The following is an 18,013-nucleotide window of genomic DNA, read 5'->3' as shown; positions in this document are numbered from 1 at the left end:
TGTTCTATTTCTCTATTTGCTTCTTTTATTGGTAAAGTAAGTTTCAAGTGCACATGCAGGTATGACTGAGAGCCAGGGTATAATATTTTGAAGCGTTTGCACCATCACTAATGTAGGAAGAGAGGTATAGCAAAGACATGAAAGGGGTAGCAAAAATAAATATGTGAAGAGGCAATAGTGACACCAATATAAGCCACCTATTTATAAAACTGACATGGAAGAAATACTAAAGGATAACTTCTATAATTGTAGCCGAAGACGAAAATACTCTCGTTGTCGGCAGGATTCGAACCTGCGCGGGGAGACCCCAATGGATTTCGAGTCCATCGCCTTAACCACTCGGCCACAACAACTTACTGCAAACTTTGTGCAAATAATCTGTATGAAAGTTTTCAAGGTGTCCCACAGCAAATTCCTGATGTACTGCAATGCACTTTTTAAAAAAATATACAAACAAGCAGGTACAAGGAGCTCAAATGAGATTAATGGCGCCTAAATAGAGCACGTAAAGGAACAGTTACACAGCTAAGAAAAGGGAAAGAAAGACTAGGGAAAAAACACAGAAAGAGCCTGTAGATAAAATTATCTTCCTGGGACAGCAGGTTAAGAGAAATCACACAGGGAGCAGTTAAGCTTGTAACACGGGAGAATAAAAAAGAAAATGCACTTTTATGAAGTGTGTTTGCCTAATCCAGCAAGCACTTTTGTTCTATTTCTCTATTTGCTTCTTTTATTGGTAAAGTAAGTTTCAAGTGCACATGCAGGTATGACTGAGAGCCAGGGTATAATATTTTGAAGCGTTTGCACCATCGCTAATGTAGGAAGAGAGGTATGGCAAAGACATGAAAGGGGTAGCAAAAAATAAATATGTGAAGAGGCAATAGTGACACCAATATAAGCCACCTATTTATAAAACTGACATGGAAGAAATACTAAAGGTTAACTTCTAAAATTGTAGCCGAAGACGAAAATACTCTCGTTGTCGGCAGGATATGAACCTGCGCGGGGAGACCCCAATGGATTTCAAGTCCATCGCCTTAACCACTCGGCCACAACAACTTACTGCAAGCTTTGTGCAAATAATCTGTATGAAAGTTTTCAAGGTGTCCCACAGCAAATTCCTGATGTTCTGCAATGCACTTTTTAAAAACAATACAAAAAAGCAGGTACAAGGAGCTCAAATGAGATTAATGGCGCCTAAATAGAGCACGTAAAGGAACAGTTACACAGCTAAGAAAAGGGAAAGAAAGACTAGGGAAAAAACACAGAAAGAGTCTGTAGATAAAATTATCTTCCTGGGACAGCAGGTTAAGAGAAATCACACAGGGAGCAGTTAAGCTTGTAACACGGGAGAATAAAAAAGAAAATGCAGTTTTATGAAGTGTGTTAGCCTAATCCAGCAAGCACTTTTGTTCTATTTCTCTATTTGCTTCTTTCATTGGTAAAGTAAGTTTCAAGTACACATGCAGGTATGACTGAGAGAGCCAGGGTATAATATTTTGAAGCGTTTGCACCATCACTAATGTAGGAAGAGAGGTATAGCAAAGACATGAAAGGGGTAGCAAAAATAAATATGTGAAGAGGCAATAGTGACACCAATATAAGCCACCTATTTATAAAACTGACATGGAAGAAATACTAAAGGATAACTTCTATAATTGTAGCCGAAGACGAAAATACTCTCGTTGTCGGCAGGATTCGAACCTGCGCGGGGAGACCCCAATGGATTTCGAGTCCATCGCCTTAACCACTCGGCCACAACAACTTACTGCAAACTTTGTGCAAATAATCTGTATGAAAGTTTTCAAGGTGTCCCACAGCAAATTCCTGATGTACTGCAATGCACTTTTTAAAAAAATATACAAACAAGCAGGTACAAGGAGCTCAAATGAGATTAATGGCGCCTAAATAGAGCACGTAAAGGAACAGTTACACAGCTAAGAAAAGGGAAAGAAAGACTAGGGAAAAAACACAGAAAGAGCCTGTAGATAAAATTATCTTCCTGGGACAGCAGGTTAAGAGAAATCACACAGGGAGCAGTTAAGCTTGTAACACGGGAGAATAAAAAAGAAAATGCACTTTTATGAAGTGTGTTTGCCTAATCCAGCAAGCACTTTTGTTCTATTTCTCTATTTGCTTCTTTTATTGGTAAAGTAAGTTTCAAGTGCACATGCAGGTATGACTGAGAGCCAGGGTATAATATTTTGAAGCGTTTGCACCATCGCTAATGTAGGAAGAGAGGTATGGCAAAGACATGAAAGGGGTAGCAAAAAATAAATATGTGAAGAGGCAATAGTGACACCAATATAAGCCACCTATTTATAAAACTGACATGGAAGAAATACTAAAGGTTAACTTCTAAAATTGTAGCCGAAGACGAAAATACTCTCGTTGTCGGCAGGATTTGAACCTGCGCGGGGAGACCCCAATGGATTTCAAGTCCATCGCCTTAACCACTCGGCCACAACAATTTACTGCAAGCTTTGTGCAAATAATCTGTATGAAAGTTTTCAAGGTGTCCCACAGCAAATTCCTGATGTTCTGCAATGCACTTTTTAAAAACAATACAAACAAGCAGGTACAAGGAGCTCAAATGAGATTAATGGTGCCTAAATAGAGCACGTAAAGGAACAGTTACACAGCTAAGAAAAGGGAAAGAAAGACTAGGGAAAAAACACAGAAAGAGCCTGTAGATAAAATTATCTTCCTGGGACAGCAGGTTAAGAGAAATTACACAGGGAGCAGTTAAGCTTGTAACACGGGAGAATAAAAAAGAAAATGCAGTTTTATGAAGTGTGCTGGCCTAATCCAGCAAGCACTTTTGTTCTATTTCTCTATTTGCTTCTTTCATTGGTAAAGTAAGTTTCAAGTACACATGCAGGTATGACTGAGAGAGCCAGGGTGTAATATTTTGAAGCGTTTGCACCATCGCTAATGTAGGAAGAGAGGTATAGCAAAGACATGAAAGGGGTAGCAAAAATAAATATGTGAAGAGGCAATAATGACACCAATATAAGCCACCTATTTATAAAACTGACACGGAAGAAATACTAAAGGTTAACTTCTAAAATTGTATCAGAAGACGAAAATGCTCTCGTTGTCGGAAGGATTCGAACCTGCGCGGGGAGACCCCAATGGATTTCGAGTCCATCCCCTTAACCACTCGGCCACAACAACTTACTGTTAGCTTTGTGCAAATAATCTGTATGAAAGTTTTCAAGGTGTCCCACAGCAAATTCCTGATGTTCTGCAATGCACTTTTTAAAAATAATACAAACAAGCAGGTACAAGGAGCTCAAATTAGATTAATGGTGCCTAAATAGAGCACGTAAAGGAACAGTTACACAGCTAAGAAAAGGGAAAGAAATCCTAGGGAAAAAACACAGAAAGAGCCTGTAGATAAAATAATCTTCCTGGGACAGCAGGTTAAGAGAAATTATACAGGGAGCAGTTAGGCTTGTAACACGGGAGAATAAAAAAGAAAATGCCCTTTTATGAAGTGTGTTTGCCTAATCCAGCAAGCACTTTATTTCTATTTCTCTATTTGCTTCTTTTATTGGTAAAGTAAGTTTCAAGTGCACATGCAGGTATGACTGAGAGCCAGGGTATAATATTTTGAAGCGTTTGCACCATCGCTAATGTAGGAAGAGAGGTATGGCAAAGACATGAAAGGGGTAGCAAAAATAAATATGTGAAGAGGCAATAGTGACACCAATATAAGCCACCTATTTAAAAAACTTACATGGAAGAAATACTAAAGGTTAACTTCTAAAATTGTAGCCGAAGACGAAAATACTCTCGTTGTCGGCAGGATTTGAACCTGCGCGGGGAGACCCCAATGGATTTCGAGTCCATCGCCTTAACCACTCGGCCACAACAACTTACTGCAAGCTTTGTGCAAATAATCTGTATGAAAGTTTTCAAGGTGTCCCACAGCAAATTCCTGATGTACTGCAATGCACTTTTTAAAAACAATACAAAAAAGCAGGTACAAGGAGCTCAAATGAGATTAATAGCGCCTAAATAGAGCACGTAAAGGAACAGTTACACAGCTAAGAAAAGGGAAAGAAAGACTAGGGAAAAAACACAGAAAGAGCCTGTAGATAACATTATCTTCCTGGGACAGCTGTTTAAGAGAAATCACACAGGGAGCAGTTAAGCTTGTAACACGGGAGAATAAAAAAGAAAATGCACTTTTATGAAGTGTGTTTGCCTAATCCAGCAAGCACTTTTGTTCTATTTCTCTATTTGCTTCTTTTATTGGTAAAGTAAGTTTCAAGTGCACATGCAGGTATGACTGAGAGCCAGGGTATAATATTTTGAAGCGTTTGCACCATCGCTAATGTAGGAAGAGAGGTATGGCAAAGACATGAAAGGGGTAGCAAAAATAAATATGTGAAGAGGCAATAGTGACACCAATATAAGCCACCTATTTATAAAACTGACATGGAAGAAATACTAAAGGTTAACTTCTAAAATTGTAGCCGAAGACGAAAATACTCTGGTTGTCGGCGGGATTCGAACCTGCTCGGGGAGACCCCAATGGATTTCAAGTCCTTCGCCTTAACCACTCGGCCACAACAACTTACTGTAAGCTTTGTGCAAATAATCTGTATGAAAGTTTTCAAGGTGTCCCACAGCAAATTCCTGATGTTCTGCAATGCACTTTTTAAAAACAATACAAACAAGCAGGTACAAGGAGCTCAAATGAGATTAATGGCGCCTAAATAGAGCACGTAAAGGAACAGTTACACAGCTAAGAAAAGGGAAAGAAAGACTAGGGAAAAAACACAGAAAGAGCCTGTAGATAAAATTATCTTCCTGGGACAGCAGGTTAAGAGAAATTACACAGGGAGCAGTTAAGCTTGTAACACGGGAGAATAAAAAAGAAAATGCAGTTTTATGAAGTGTGTTTGCCTAATCCAGCAAGGACTTTTGTTCTATTTCTCTATTTGCTTCTTTCATTGGTAAAGTAAGTTTCAAGTACACATGCAGGTATGACTGAGAGAGCCAGGGTATAATATTTTTAAGCGTTTGCACCATCGCTAATGAAGGAAGAGAGGTATAGCAAAGACATGAAAGGGGTAGCAAAAATAAATATGTGAAGAGGCAATAATGACACCAATATAAGCCACCTATTTATAAAACTGACATGGAAGAAATATTAAAGGTTAACTTCTAAAATTGTATCAGAAGACGAAAATACTCTCGTTGTCTGCAGGATTCGAACCTGCGCGGGGAGACCCCAATGGATTTCGAGTCCATCGCCTTAACCACTCGGCCACAACAACTTACTGTAAGCTTTGTGCAAATAATCTGTATGAAAGTTTTCAAGGTGTCCCACAGCAAATTCCTGATGTACTGCAATGCACTTTTTAAAAAAATATACAAACAAGCAGGTACAAGGAGCTCAAATGAGATTAATGGCGCCTAAATAGAGCACGTAAAGGAACAGTTACACAGCTAAGAAAAGGGAAAGAAAGACTAGGGAAAAAACACAGAAAGAGCCTGTAGATAAAATTATCTTCCTGGGACAGCAGGTTAAGAGAAATCACACAGGGAGCAGTTAAGCTTGTAACACTGGAGAATAAAAAAGAAAATGCACTTTTATGAAGTGTGTTTGCCTAATCCAGCAAGCACTTTTGTTCTATTTCTCTATTTGCTTCTTTTATTGGTAAAGTAAGTTTCAAGTGCACATGCAGGTGTTACTGAGAGCCAGGGTATAATATTTTGAAGCGTTTGCACCATCGCTAATGTAGGAAGAGAGGTATGGCAAAGACATGAAAGGGGTAGCAAAAATAAATATGTGAAGAGGCAATAGTGACACCAATATAAGCCACCTATTTATAAAACTGACATGGAAGAAATACTAAAGGTTAACTTCTAAAATTGTAGCCGAAGACGAAAATACTCTCGTTGTCGGCAGGATTTGAACCTGCGCGGGGAGACCCCAATGGATTTCAAGTCCATCGCCTTAACCACTCGGCCACAACAACTTACTGCAAGCTTTGTGCAAATAATCTGTATGAAAGTTTTCAAGGTGTCCCACAGCAAATTCCTGATGTTCTGCAATGCACTTTTTAAAAACAATACAAAAAAGCAGGTACAAGGAGCTCAAATGAGATTAATGGCGCCTAAATAGAGCACGTAAAGGAACAGTTACACAGCTAAGAAAAGGGAAAGAAAGACTAGGGAAAAAACACAGAAAGAGCCTGTAGATAAAATTATCTTCCTGGGACAGCAGGTTAAGAGAAATTACACAGGGAGCAGTTAAGCTTGTAACACGGGAGAATAAAAAAGAAAATGCAGTTTTATGAAGTGTGTTTGCCTAATCCAGCAAGCACTTTTGTTCTATTTCTCTATTTGCTTCTTTTATTGGTAAAGTAAGTTTCAAGTGCACATGCAGGTATGACTGAGAGGCAGGGTATAATATTTTGAAGCGTTTGCACCATCGCTAATGTAGGAAGAGAGGTATGGCAAAGACATGAAAGGGGTAGCAAAAATAAATATGTGAAGAGGCAATAGTGACACCAATATAAGCCACCTATTTATAAAACTGACATGGAAGAAATGCTAAAGGTTAACTTCTAAAACTGTAGCCGAAGACGAAAATACTCTCGTTGTCGGCAGGATTTGAACCTGCGGGGGGAGACCCCAATGGATTTCAAGTCCATCGCCTTCACCACTCAGCCACAACAACTTACTGCAAGGTTTGTGCAAATAATCTGTATGAAAGTTTTCAAGGTGTCCCACAGCAAATTCCTGATGTTCTGCAATGCACTTTTTAAAAACAATACAAAAAAGCAGGTACAAGGAGCTCAAATGAGATTAATGGCGCCTAAATAGAGCACGTAAAGGAACAGTTACACAGCTAAGAAAAGGGAAAGAAAGACTAGGGAAAAAACACAGAAAGAGCCTGTAGATAAAATGATCTTCCTGGGACAGCAGGTTAAGAGAAATCACACAGGGAGCAGTTAAGCTTGTAACACGGGAGAATAAAAAAGAAAATGCACCTTTATGAAGTGTGTTTGCCTAATCCAGCAAGCACTTTTGTTCTATTTCTCTATTTGCTTCTTTTATTGGTAAAGTAAGTTTCAAGTGCACATGCAGGTATGACTGAGAGCCAGGGTATAATATTTTGAAGCGTTTGCACCATCGCTAATGTAGGAAGAGAGGTATGGCAAAGACATGAAAGGGGTAGCAAAAAATAAATATGTGAAGAGGCAATAGTGACACCAATATAAGCCACCTATTTATAAAACTGACATGGAAGAAATACTAAAGGTTAACTTCTAAAATTGTAGCCGAAGACGAAAATACTCTCGTTGTCGGCAGGATTTGAACCTGCGCGGGGAGACCCCAATGGATTTCAAGTCCATCGCCTTAACCACTCGGGCACAACAATTTACTGCAAGCTTTGTGCAAATAATCTGTATGAAAGTTTTCAAGGTGTCCCACAGCAAATTCCTGATGTTCTGCAATGCACTTTTTAAAAACAATACAAACAAGCAGGTACAAGGAGCTCAAATGAGATTAATGGCGCCTAAATAGAGCACGTAAAGGAACAGTTACACAGCTAAGAAAAGGGAAAGAAAGACTAGGGAAAAAACACAGAAAGAGCCTGTAGATAAAATTATCTTCCTGGGACAGCAGGTTAAGAGAAATTACACAGGGAGCAGTTAAGCTTGTAACACGGGAGAATAAAAAAGAAAATGCAGTTTTATGAAGTGTGCTGGCCTAATCCAGCAAGCACTTTTGGTCTATTTCTCTATTTGCTTCTTTCATTGGTAAAGTAAGTTTCAAGTACACATGCAGGTATGACTGAGAGAGCCAGGGTGTAATATTTTGAAGCGTTTGCACCATCGCTAATGTAGGAAGAGAGGTATAGCAAAGACATGAAAGGGGTAGCAAAAATAAATATGTGAAGAGGCAATAATGACACCAATATAAGCCACCTATTTATAAAACTGACACGGAAGAAATACTAAAGGTTAACTTCTAAAATTGTATCAGAAGACGAAAATGCTCTCGTTGTCGGAAGGATTCGAACCTGCGCGGGGAGACCCCAATGGATTTCGAGTCCATCCCCTTAACCACTCGGCCACAACAACTTACTGTTAGCTTTGTGCAAATAATCTGTATGAAAGTTTTCAAGGTGTCCCACAGCAAATTCCTGATGTTCTGCAATGCACTTTTTAAAAACAATACAAACAAGCAGGTACAAGGAGCTCAAATTAGATTAATGGTGCCTAAATAGAGCACGTAAAGGAACAGTTACACAGCTAAGAAAAGGGAAAGAAATCCTAGGGAAAAAACACAGAAAGAGCCTGTAGATAAAATTATCTTCCTGGGACAGCAGGTTAAGAGAAATTATACAGGGAGCAGTTAGGCTTGTAACACGGGAGAATAAAAAAGAAAATGCCCTTTTATGAAGTGTGTTTGCCTAATCCAGCAAGCACTTTATTTCTATTTCTCTATTTGCTTCTTTTATTGGTAAAGTAAGTTTCAAGTGCACATGCAGGTATGACTGAGAGCCAGGGTATAATATTTTGAAGCGTTTGCACCATCGCTAATGTAGGAAGAGAGGTATGGCAAAGACATGAAAGGGGTAGCAAAAATAAATATGTGAAGAGGCAATAGTGACACCAATATAAGCCACCTATTTATAAAACTTACATGGAAGAAATACTAAAGGTTAACTTCTAAAATTGTAGCCGAAGACGAAAATACTCTCGTTGTCGGCAGGATTTGAACCTGCGCGGGGAGACCCCAATGGATTTCGAGTCCATCGCCTTAACCACTCGGCCACAACAACTTACTGCAAGCTTTGTGCAAATAATCTGTATGAAAGTTTTCAAGGTGTCCCACAGCAAATTCCTGATGTACTGCAATGCACTTTTTAAAAACAATACAAAAAAGCAGGTACAAGGAGCTCAAATGAGATTAATAGCGCCTAAATAGAGCACGTAAAGGAACAGTTACACAGCTAAGAAAAGGGAAAGAAAGACTAGGGAAAAAACACAGAAAGAGCCTGTAGATAAAATTATCTTCCTGGGACAGCAGGTTAAGAGAAATCACACAGGGAGCAGTTAAGCTTGTAACACGGGAGAATAAAAAAGAAAATGCACTTTTATGAAGTGTGTTTGCCTAATCCAGCAAGCACTTTTGTTCTATTTCTCTATTTGCTTCTTTTATTGGTAAAGTAAGTTTCAAGTGCACATGCAGGTATGAATAAGAGCCAGGGTATAATATTTTGAAGAGTTTGCACCATCGCTAATGTAGGAAGAGAGGTATGGCAAAGACATGAAAGGGGTAGCAAAAATAAATATGTGAAGAGGCAATAGTGACACCAATATAAGCCACCTATTTATAAAACTGACATGGAAGAAATACTAAAGGTTAACTTCTAAAATTGTAGCCGAAGACGAAAATACTCTCATTGTCGGCAGGATTCGAACCTGCTCGGGGAAACCCCAATGGATTTCAAGTCCTTCGCCTTAACCACTCGGCCACAACAACTTACTGTAAGCTTTGTGCAAATAATCTGTATGAAAGTTTTCAAGGTGTCCCACAGCAAATTCCTGATGTTCTGCAATGCACTTTTTAAAAACAATACAAACAAGCAGGTACAAGGAGCTCAAATGAGATTAATGGCGCCTAAATAGAGCACGTAAAGGAACAGTTACACAGCTAAGAAAAGGGAAAGAAAGACTAGGGAAATAACACAGAAAGAGCCTGTAGATAAAATTATCTTCCTGGGACAGCAGGTTAAGAGAAATTACACAGGGAGCAGTTAAGCTTGTAACACGGGAGAATAAAAAAGAAAATGCAGTTTTATGAAGTGTGTTTGCCTAATCCAGCAAGGACTTTTGTTCTATTTCTCTATTTGCTTCTTTCATTGGTAAAGTAAGTTTCAAGTACACATGCAGGTATGACTGAGAGAGCCAGGGTATAATATTTTTAAGCGTTTGCACCATCGCTAATGTAGGAAGAGAGGTATAGCAAAGACATGAAAGGGGTAGCAAAAATAAATATGTGAAGAGGCAATAATGACACCAATATAAGCCACCTATTTATAAAACTGACATGGAAGAAATATTAAAGGTTAACTTCTAAAATTGTATCAGAAGACGAAAATACTCTCGTTGTCGGCAGGATTCGAACCTGCGCGGGGAGACCCCAATGGATTTCGAGTCCATCGCCTTAACCACTCGGCCACAACAACTTACTGTAAGCTTTGTGCAAATAATCTGTATGAAAGTTTTCAAGGTGTCCCACAGCAAATTCCTGATGTACTGCAATGCACTTTTTTAAAAAATATACAAACAAGCAGGTACAAGGAGCTCAAATGAGATTAATGGCGCCTAAATAGAGCACGTAAAGGAACAGTTACACAGCTAAGAAAAGGGAAAGAAAGACTAGGGAAAAAACACAGAAAGAGCCTGTAGATAAAATTATCTTCCTGGGACAGCAGGTTAAGAGAAATCACACAGGGAGCAGTTAAGCTTGTAACACGGGAGAATAAAAAAGAAAATGCACTTTTATGAAGTGTGTTTGCCTAATCCAGCAAGCACTTTTGTTCTATTTCTCTATTTGCTTCTTTTATTGGTAAAGTAAGTTTCAAGTGCACATGCAGGTGTTACTGAGAGCCAGGGTATAATATTTTGAAGCGTTTGCACCATCGCTAATGTAGGAAGAGAGGTATGGCAAAGACATGAAAGGGGTAGCAAAAATAAATATGTGAAGAGGCAATAGTGACACCAATATAAGCCACCTATTTATAAAACTGACATGGAAGAAATACTAAAGGTTAACTTCTAAAATTGTAGCCGAAGACGAAAATACTCTCGTTGTCGGCAGGATTTGAACCTGCGCGGGGAGACCCCAATGGATTTCAAGTCCATCGCCTTAACCACTCGGCCACAACAACTTACTGCAAGCTTTGTGCAAATAATCTGTATGAAAGTTTTCAAGGTGTCCCACAGCAAATTCCTGATGTTCTGCAATGCACTTTTTAAAAACAATACAAAAAAGCAGGTACAAGGAGTTCAAATGAGATTAATGGCGCCTAAATAGAGCACGTAAAGGAACAGTTACACAGCTAAGAAAAGGGAAAGAAAGACTAGGGAAAAAACACAGAAAGAGCCTGTAGATAAAATTATCTTCCTGGGACAGCAGGTTAAGAGAAATTACACAGGGAGCAGTTAAGCTTGTAACACGGGAGAATAAAAAAGAAAATGCAGTTTTATGAAGTGTGTTTGCCTAATCCAACAAGCACTTTATTTCTATTTCTCTATTTGCTTCTTTTATTGGTAAAGTAAGTTTCAAGTGCACATGCAGGTATGACTGAGAGGCAGGGTATAATATTTTGAAGCGTTTGCACCATCGCTAATGTAGGAAGAGAGGTATGGCAAAGACATGAAAGGGGTAGCAAAAAAAAATATGTGAAGAGGCAATAGTGACACCAATATAAGCCACCTATTTATAAAACTGACATGGAAGAAATACTAAAGGTTAACTTCTAAAATTGTAGCCGAAGACGAAAATACTCTCGTTGTCGGCAGGATTTGAACCTGTGGGGGGAGACCCCAATGGATTTCAAGTCCATCGCCTTCACCACTCGGCCACAACAACTTACTGCAAGGTTTGTGCAAATAATCTGTATGAAAGTTTTCAAGGTGTCCCACAGCAAATTCCTGATGTTCTGCAATGCACTTTTTAAAAACAATACAAAAAAGCAGGTACAAGGAGCTCAAATGAGATTAATGGCGCCTAAATAGAGCACGTAAAGGAACAGTTACACAGCTAAGAAAAGGGAAAGAAAGACTTCGGAAAAAACACAGAAAGAGCCTGTAGATAAAATTATCTTCCTGGGACAGCAGGTTAAGAGAAATTACACAGGGAGCAGTTAAGCTTGTAACACGGGAGAATAAAAAAGAAAATGCAGTTTTATGAAGTGTGTTAGCCTAATCCAGCAAGCACTTTTGTTCTATTTCTCTATTTGCTTCTTTCATTGGTAAAGTAAGTTTCAAGTACACATGCAGGTATGACTGAGAGAGCCAGGGTATAATATTTTGAAGCGTTTGCACCATCACTAATGTAGGAAGAGAGGTATAGCAAAGACATGAAAGGGGTAGCAAAAATAAATATGTGAAGAGGCAATAGTGACACCAATATAAGCCACCTATTTATAAAACTGACATGGAAGAAATACTAAAGGATAACTTCTATAATTGTAGCCGAAGACGAAAATACTCTCGTTGTCAGCAGGATTCGAACCTGCGCGGGGAGACCCCAATGGATTTCGAGTCCATCGCCTTAACCACTCGGCCACAACAACTTACTGCAAACTTTGTGCAAATAATCTGTATGAAAGTTTTCAAGGTGTCCCACAGCAAATTCCTGATGTACTGCAATGCACTTTTTAAAAAAATATACAAACAAGCAGGTACAAGGAGCTCAAATGAGATTAATGGCGCCTAAATAGAGCACGTAAAGGAACAGTTACACATCTAAGAAAAGGGAAAGAAAGACTAGGGAAAAAACACAGAAAGAGCCTGTAGATAAAATTATCTTCCTGGGACAGCAGGTTAAGAGAAATCACACAGGGAGCAGTTAAGCTTGTAACACAGGAGAATAAAAAAGAAAATGCACTTTTATGAAGTGTGTTTGCCTAATCCAGCAAGCACTTTTGTTCTATTTCTCTATTTGCTTCTTTTATTGGTAAAGTAAGTTTCAAGTGCACATGCAGGTATGACTGAGAGCCAGGGTATAATATTTTGAAGCGTTTGCACCATCGCTAATGTAGGAAGAGAGGTATGGCAAAGACATGAAAGGGGTAGCAAAAATAAATATGTGAAGAGGCAATAGTGACACCAATATAAGCCACCTATTTATAAAACTGACATGGAAGAAATACTAAAGGTTAACTTCTAAAATTGTAGCCGAAGACGAAAATACTCTCATTGTTGGCAGGATTCGAACCTGCGCGGGGAGACCCCAATGGATTTCAAGTCCATCGCCTTAACCACTCGGCCACAACAACTTACTGTAAGCTTTGTGCAAATAATCTGTATGAAAGTTTTCAAGGTGTCCCACAGCAAATTCCTGATGTTCTGCAATGCACTTTTTAAAAACAATACAAACAAGCAGGTACAAGGAGCTCAAATGAGATTAATGGCGCCTAAATAGAGCACGTAAAGGAACAGTTACACAGCTAAGAAAAGGGAAAGAAAGACTAGGGAAAAAACACAGAAAGAGCCTGTAGATAAAATTATCTTCCTGGGACAGCAGGTTAAGAGAAATTACACAGGGAGCAGTTAAGCTTGTAACACGGGAGAATAAAAAAGAAAATGCAGTTTTATGAAGTGTGTTTGCCTAATCCAGCAAGGACTTTTGTTCTATTTCTCTATTTGCTTCTTTCATTGGTAAAGTAAGTTTCAAGTACACATGCAGGTATGACTGAGAGAGCCAGGGTATAATATTTTTAAGCGTTTGCACCATCGCTAATGTAGGAAGAGAGGTATAGCAAAGACATGAAAGGGGTAGCAAAAATAAATATGTGAAGAGGCAATAATGACACCAATATAAGCCACCTATTTATAAAACTGACATGGAAGAAATACTAAAGGTTAACTTCTAAAATTGTATCAGAAGACGAAAATACTCTCGTTGTCGGCAGGATTCGAACCTGCGCGGGGAGACCCCAATGGATTTCGAGTCCATCACCTTAACCACTCGGCCACTACAACTTACTGTAAACTTTGTGCAAATAATCTGTATGAAAGTTTTCAAGGTGTCCCACAGCAAATTCCTGATGTTCTGCAATGCACTTTTTAAAAACAATACAAACAAGCAGGTACAAGGAGCTCAAATTAGATTAATGGTGCCTAAATAGAGCACGTAAAGGAACAGTTACACAGCTAAGAAAAGGGAAAGAAAGACTAGGAAAAAAAACACAGAAAGAGCCTGTAGATAAAATTATCTTCCTGGGACAGCAGGTTAAGAGAAATTATACAGGGAGCAGTTAAGCTTGTAACACAGGAGAATAAAAAAGAAAATGCCCTTTTATGAAGTGTGTTTGCCTAATCCAGCAAGCACTTTATTTCTATTTCTCTATTTGCTTCTTTTATGGCAAGGGGCGACCACTCGGTCCCCCGAACGTATGGATGGGTTCCCCGAACCTCCCGGGAAACCATTTTGGGCGGGGTGGGCGTAGCCCGGCTGGTATGCCCGAAGCGGCGTAACCGGGGCGCGCCTTCCCCCGCCCAAGAGGGGTTGTCCTAGACACCTCAACGGAAGACGCCACGCCCCGTAGGCGTACCAGGGACGGGTCCACGCCCTCCCACAGAAGAATAAAGGAGCGGGAATCCAGAGGAGCGTCCTCTTGTTCCTCGGATCGGAAGGCTCCACCCACTCGTTGCCCATGAGCCCTCGACGGAACAAGCAGCAATTTTGACCCACCCACCAGCCCCTTATGGCAAATGTTTGGAGAAATAAAGTCTTGCAGAGAGATGGAAGTATAGGCCTTTTTTCCTTGGTAGAAAGAATGAAGGAATGTTGAGAATAAAGATTGACCTTTTGCAAAGATGTCTTCTTGCAGGAAAGAGCAATTGATGGCACAGTAGGATGATGTCGAGTTTTTTCTTTCCTTAGTAGGTAAACAACTGTCGTATTTATTTGTCGGGCGGTAAGGTCATGATCGGTGAGCAGTAATTTCAAGGTCCCTAGAGTGGGGCGCCACCAACAATGGATGGGAGCGCCCGGGGGAAGACGGCCATTGGCCCCTTCCACGGGGAGGCGGCACCCACTAAGGATGGGGCGCCTAGGGGGAGATGGCCATGGGCCCCTCCCAGGGGGTGAGGCGGTTAGATGCCCCTCCTACTAATTTCCCGGGGCCGGATATCCGCGACGGCGGATAGAGAGTGTGGGGATGGGGGGAGAGTCCACGCTGTCCTTCCTACAGAGACCTCCTACGGGAACTCGGACGACCCTTAAGATGGCATCGAGTAGAAAGGGGGCCCCCACCACGACAAGGGAAGTTACAGTTGGCAATGAGGGTACAGTCCTCTGCGCATGCGCCGCTCACACCGTGAGGGCGGGAGTCTGGTAGTAGGGATCTGACACCGGTTAAGACCTTGCCGTTGGCCCTTAATGCTAGGATGTACAATTTGAGTTAGAGTGTATGCATTTTCAGGATGTTAGCCAAAAGTACATGACTGCATCGAAATGTAATAAATGACGAATTGTACATAATGCATAATGATGAAACTTTTATTTAATGTTTTAAATTTTGTTTCATATTTTAATAAATACGGCCGGGAGGGTGACTCCCTCCCGCCTTCCAAAAGTTCAACTATTGTCCGACTTCCCATTCTTGGGGAATGTGTTGGGAGGGGGTGGCGGGCATCCCGGCCATATTGGTAAAGTAAGTTTCAAGTGCACATGCAGGTATGACTGAGAGCCAGGGTATAATATTTTGAAGCGTTTGCACCATCGCTAATGTAGGAAGAGAGGTATGGCAAAGACATGAAAGGGGTAGCAAAAATAAATATGTGAAGAGGCAATAGTGACACCAATATAAGCCACCTATTTATAAAACTGACATGGAAGAAATACTAAAGGTAAACTTCTAAAATTGTAGCCGAAGACGAAAATACTCTCATCGTCAGCAGGATTCGAACCTACGCAGGGAGACCCCAATGGATTTCGAGTCCATCGCCTTAACCACTCGGCCACAACAACTTACTGCAAGCGTTGTGCAAATAATCTGTATGAAAGTTTTCAAGGTGTCCCACAGCAAATTCCTGATGTTCTGCAATGCACTTTTTAAAAACAATACAAACAAGCAGGTACAAGGAGCTCAAATTAGATTAATGGTGCCTAAATAGAGCACGTAAAGGAACAGTTACACAGCTAAGAAAAGGGAAAGAAATCCTAGGGAAAAAACACAGAAAGAGCCTGTAGATAAAATTATCTTCCTGGGACAGCAGGTTAAGAGAAATTATACAGGGAGCAGTTAGGCTTGTAACACGGGAGAATAAAAAAGAAAATGCCCTTTTATGAAGTGTGTTTGCCTAATCCAGCAAGCACTTTATTTCTATTTCTCTATTTGCTTCTTTTATTGGTAAAGTAAGTTTCAAGTGCACATGCAGGTATGACTGAGAGCCAGGGTATAATATTTTGAAGCGTTTGCACCATCGCTAATGTAGGAAGAGAGGTATGGCAAAGACATGAAAGGGGTAGCAAAAATAAATATGTGAAGAGGCAATAGTGACACCAATATAAGCCACCTATTTATAAAACTTACATGGAAGAAATACTAAAGGTTAACTTCTAAAATTGTAGCCGAAGACGAAAATACTCTCGTTGTCGGCAGGATTTGAACCTGCGCGGGGAGACCCCAATGGATTTCGAGTCCATCGCCTTAACCACTCGGCCACAACAACTTACTGCAAGCTTTGTGCAAATAATCTGTATGAAAGTTTTCAAGGTGTCCCACAGCAAATTCCTGATGTACTGCAATGCACTTTTTAAAAACAATACAAAAAAGCAGGTACAAGGAGCTCAAATGAGATTAATAGCGCCTAAATAGAGCACGTAAAGGAACAGTTACACAGCTAAGAAAAGGGAAAGAAAGACTAGAGAAAAAACACAGAAAGAGCCTGTAGATAAAATTATCTTCCTGGGACAGCAGGTTAAGAGAAATCACACAGGGAGCAGTTAAGCTTGTAACACGGGAGAATAAAAAAGAAAATGCACTTTTATGAAGTGTGTTTGCCTAATCCAGCAAGCACTTTTGTTCTATTTCTCTATTTGCTTCTTTTATTGGTAAAGTAAGTTTCAAGTGCACATGCAGGTATGAATAAGAGCCAGGGTATAATATTTTGAAGAGTTTGCACCATCGCTAATGTAGGAAGAGAGGTATGGCAAAGACATGAAAGGGGTAGCAAAAATAAATATGTGAAGAGGCAATAGTGACACCAATATAAGCCACCTATTTATAAAACTGACATGGAAGAAATACTAAAGGTTAACTTCTAAAATTGTAGCCGAAGACGAAAATACTCTCATTGTCGGCAGGATTTGAACCTGCGCGCGGAGACCCCAATGGATTTCAAGTCCATCGCCTTAACCATCCGGCCACAACAACTTACTGCAAGCTTTGTGCAAATAATCTGTATGAAAGTTTTCAAGGTGTCCCACAGCAAATTCCTGATGTTCTGCAATGCACTTTTTAAAAACAATACAAAAAAGCAGGTACAAGGAGCTCAAATGAGATTAATGGCGCCTAAATAGAGCACGTAAAGGAACAGTTACACAGCTAAGAAAAGGGAAAGAAAGACTAGGGAAAAAACACAGAAAGAGCCTGTAGATAAAATTATCTTCCTGGGACAGCAGGTTAAGAGAAATTACACAGGGAGCAGTTAAGCTTGTAACACGGGAGAATAAAAAAGAAAATGCAGTTTTATGAAGTGTGTTTGCCTAATCCAACAAGCACTTTATTTCTATTTCTCTATTTGCTTCTTTTATTGGTAAAGTAAGTTTCAAGTGCACATGCAGGTATGACTGAGAGGCAGGGTATAATATTTTGAAGCGTTTGCACCATCGCTAATGTAGGAAGAGAGGTATGGCAAAGACATGAAAGGGGTAGCAAAAAAAAATATGTGAAGAGGCAATAGTGACACCAATATAAGCCACCTATTTATAAAACTGACATGGAAGAAATACTAAAGGTTAACTTCTAAAATTGTAGCCGAAGACGAAAATACTCTCGTTGTCGGCAGGATTTGAACCTGTGGGGGGAGACCCCAATGGATTTCAAGTCCATCGCCTTCACCACTCGGCCACAACAACTTACTGCAAGGTTTGTGCAAATAATCTGTATGAAAGTTTTCAAGGTGTCCCACAGCAAATTCCTGATGTTCTGCAATGCACTTTTTAAAAACAATACAAAAAAGCAGGTACAAGGAGCTCAAATGAGATTAATGGCGCCTAAATAGAGCACGTAAAG

The 18,013-nt window shown here is 39.9% G+C and overlaps 24 non-coding genes across 24 annotated transcripts; all 24 read right to left on the bottom strand.

Annotated features, from left to right (window-relative positions):
• Positions 1-271: 271 nt before the first annotated feature.
• On the bottom strand, positions 272-353 carry TRNAS-CGA (transfer RNA serine (anticodon CGA)). The gene has a single exon. It is a non-coding gene; the product is annotated as a tRNA-Ser (tRNA).
• Positions 354-977: 624 nt separating this feature from the next.
• Positions 978-1,059, bottom strand: TRNAS-UGA (transfer RNA serine (anticodon UGA)). Its single transcript has one exon. It is a non-coding gene; the product is annotated as a tRNA-Ser (tRNA).
• A 624-nt stretch (positions 1,060-1,683) lies between these two features.
• TRNAS-CGA (transfer RNA serine (anticodon CGA)) lies at positions 1,684-1,765 on the bottom strand. The gene has a single exon. It is a non-coding gene; the product is annotated as a tRNA-Ser (tRNA).
• A 624-nt stretch (positions 1,766-2,389) lies between these two features.
• Positions 2,390-2,471, bottom strand: TRNAS-UGA (transfer RNA serine (anticodon UGA)). The gene has a single exon. It is a non-coding gene; the product is annotated as a tRNA-Ser (tRNA).
• Positions 2,472-3,095: 624 nt separating this feature from the next.
• TRNAS-CGA (transfer RNA serine (anticodon CGA)) lies at positions 3,096-3,177 on the bottom strand. Its single transcript has one exon. It is a non-coding gene; the product is annotated as a tRNA-Ser (tRNA).
• Positions 3,178-3,799: 622 nt separating this feature from the next.
• TRNAS-CGA (transfer RNA serine (anticodon CGA)) lies at positions 3,800-3,881 on the bottom strand. Its single transcript has one exon. It is a non-coding gene; the product is annotated as a tRNA-Ser (tRNA).
• A 622-nt stretch (positions 3,882-4,503) lies between these two features.
• On the bottom strand, positions 4,504-4,585 carry TRNAS-UGA (transfer RNA serine (anticodon UGA)). The gene has a single exon. It is a non-coding gene; the product is annotated as a tRNA-Ser (tRNA).
• Positions 4,586-5,209: 624 nt separating this feature from the next.
• TRNAS-CGA (transfer RNA serine (anticodon CGA)) lies at positions 5,210-5,291 on the bottom strand. Its single transcript has one exon. It is a non-coding gene; the product is annotated as a tRNA-Ser (tRNA).
• Positions 5,292-5,914: 623 nt separating this feature from the next.
• On the bottom strand, positions 5,915-5,996 carry TRNAS-UGA (transfer RNA serine (anticodon UGA)). Its single transcript has one exon. It is a non-coding gene; the product is annotated as a tRNA-Ser (tRNA).
• A 622-nt stretch (positions 5,997-6,618) lies between these two features.
• Positions 6,619-6,700, bottom strand: TRNAS-UGA (transfer RNA serine (anticodon UGA)). The gene has a single exon. It is a non-coding gene; the product is annotated as a tRNA-Ser (tRNA).
• Positions 6,701-7,323: 623 nt separating this feature from the next.
• Positions 7,324-7,405, bottom strand: TRNAS-UGA (transfer RNA serine (anticodon UGA)). Its single transcript has one exon. It is a non-coding gene; the product is annotated as a tRNA-Ser (tRNA).
• Positions 7,406-8,029: 624 nt separating this feature from the next.
• On the bottom strand, positions 8,030-8,111 carry TRNAS-CGA (transfer RNA serine (anticodon CGA)). Its single transcript has one exon. It is a non-coding gene; the product is annotated as a tRNA-Ser (tRNA).
• Positions 8,112-8,733: 622 nt separating this feature from the next.
• TRNAS-CGA (transfer RNA serine (anticodon CGA)) lies at positions 8,734-8,815 on the bottom strand. The gene has a single exon. It is a non-coding gene; the product is annotated as a tRNA-Ser (tRNA).
• A 622-nt stretch (positions 8,816-9,437) lies between these two features.
• TRNAS-UGA (transfer RNA serine (anticodon UGA)) lies at positions 9,438-9,519 on the bottom strand. The gene has a single exon. It is a non-coding gene; the product is annotated as a tRNA-Ser (tRNA).
• Positions 9,520-10,143: 624 nt separating this feature from the next.
• Positions 10,144-10,225, bottom strand: TRNAS-CGA (transfer RNA serine (anticodon CGA)). Its single transcript has one exon. It is a non-coding gene; the product is annotated as a tRNA-Ser (tRNA).
• A 623-nt stretch (positions 10,226-10,848) lies between these two features.
• TRNAS-UGA (transfer RNA serine (anticodon UGA)) lies at positions 10,849-10,930 on the bottom strand. Its single transcript has one exon. It is a non-coding gene; the product is annotated as a tRNA-Ser (tRNA).
• A 622-nt stretch (positions 10,931-11,552) lies between these two features.
• TRNAS-UGA (transfer RNA serine (anticodon UGA)) lies at positions 11,553-11,634 on the bottom strand. The gene has a single exon. It is a non-coding gene; the product is annotated as a tRNA-Ser (tRNA).
• Positions 11,635-12,258: 624 nt separating this feature from the next.
• TRNAS-CGA (transfer RNA serine (anticodon CGA)) lies at positions 12,259-12,340 on the bottom strand. Its single transcript has one exon. It is a non-coding gene; the product is annotated as a tRNA-Ser (tRNA).
• Positions 12,341-12,963: 623 nt separating this feature from the next.
• On the bottom strand, positions 12,964-13,045 carry TRNAS-UGA (transfer RNA serine (anticodon UGA)). Its single transcript has one exon. It is a non-coding gene; the product is annotated as a tRNA-Ser (tRNA).
• A 624-nt stretch (positions 13,046-13,669) lies between these two features.
• Positions 13,670-13,751, bottom strand: TRNAS-CGA (transfer RNA serine (anticodon CGA)). The gene has a single exon. It is a non-coding gene; the product is annotated as a tRNA-Ser (tRNA).
• A 1,911-nt stretch (positions 13,752-15,662) lies between these two features.
• On the bottom strand, positions 15,663-15,744 carry TRNAS-CGA (transfer RNA serine (anticodon CGA)). The gene has a single exon. It is a non-coding gene; the product is annotated as a tRNA-Ser (tRNA).
• A 622-nt stretch (positions 15,745-16,366) lies between these two features.
• TRNAS-CGA (transfer RNA serine (anticodon CGA)) lies at positions 16,367-16,448 on the bottom strand. Its single transcript has one exon. It is a non-coding gene; the product is annotated as a tRNA-Ser (tRNA).
• Positions 16,449-17,070: 622 nt separating this feature from the next.
• TRNAS-UGA (transfer RNA serine (anticodon UGA)) lies at positions 17,071-17,152 on the bottom strand. Its single transcript has one exon. It is a non-coding gene; the product is annotated as a tRNA-Ser (tRNA).
• A 622-nt stretch (positions 17,153-17,774) lies between these two features.
• TRNAS-UGA (transfer RNA serine (anticodon UGA)) lies at positions 17,775-17,856 on the bottom strand. Its single transcript has one exon. It is a non-coding gene; the product is annotated as a tRNA-Ser (tRNA).
• Positions 17,857-18,013: the final 157 nt, after the last annotated feature.

Source organism: Lissotriton helveticus, chromosome 12, assembly GCF_964261635.1.
Source record: "Lissotriton helveticus chromosome 12, aLisHel1.1, whole genome shotgun sequence".
NCBI classification, from domain to species: Eukaryota; Metazoa; Chordata; class Amphibia; order Caudata; family Salamandridae; genus Lissotriton; species Lissotriton helveticus.
The sequence above is the reverse complement of the archived record's forward strand: the minus strand, read 5'-3'. Positions and strand labels throughout refer to the sequence as shown.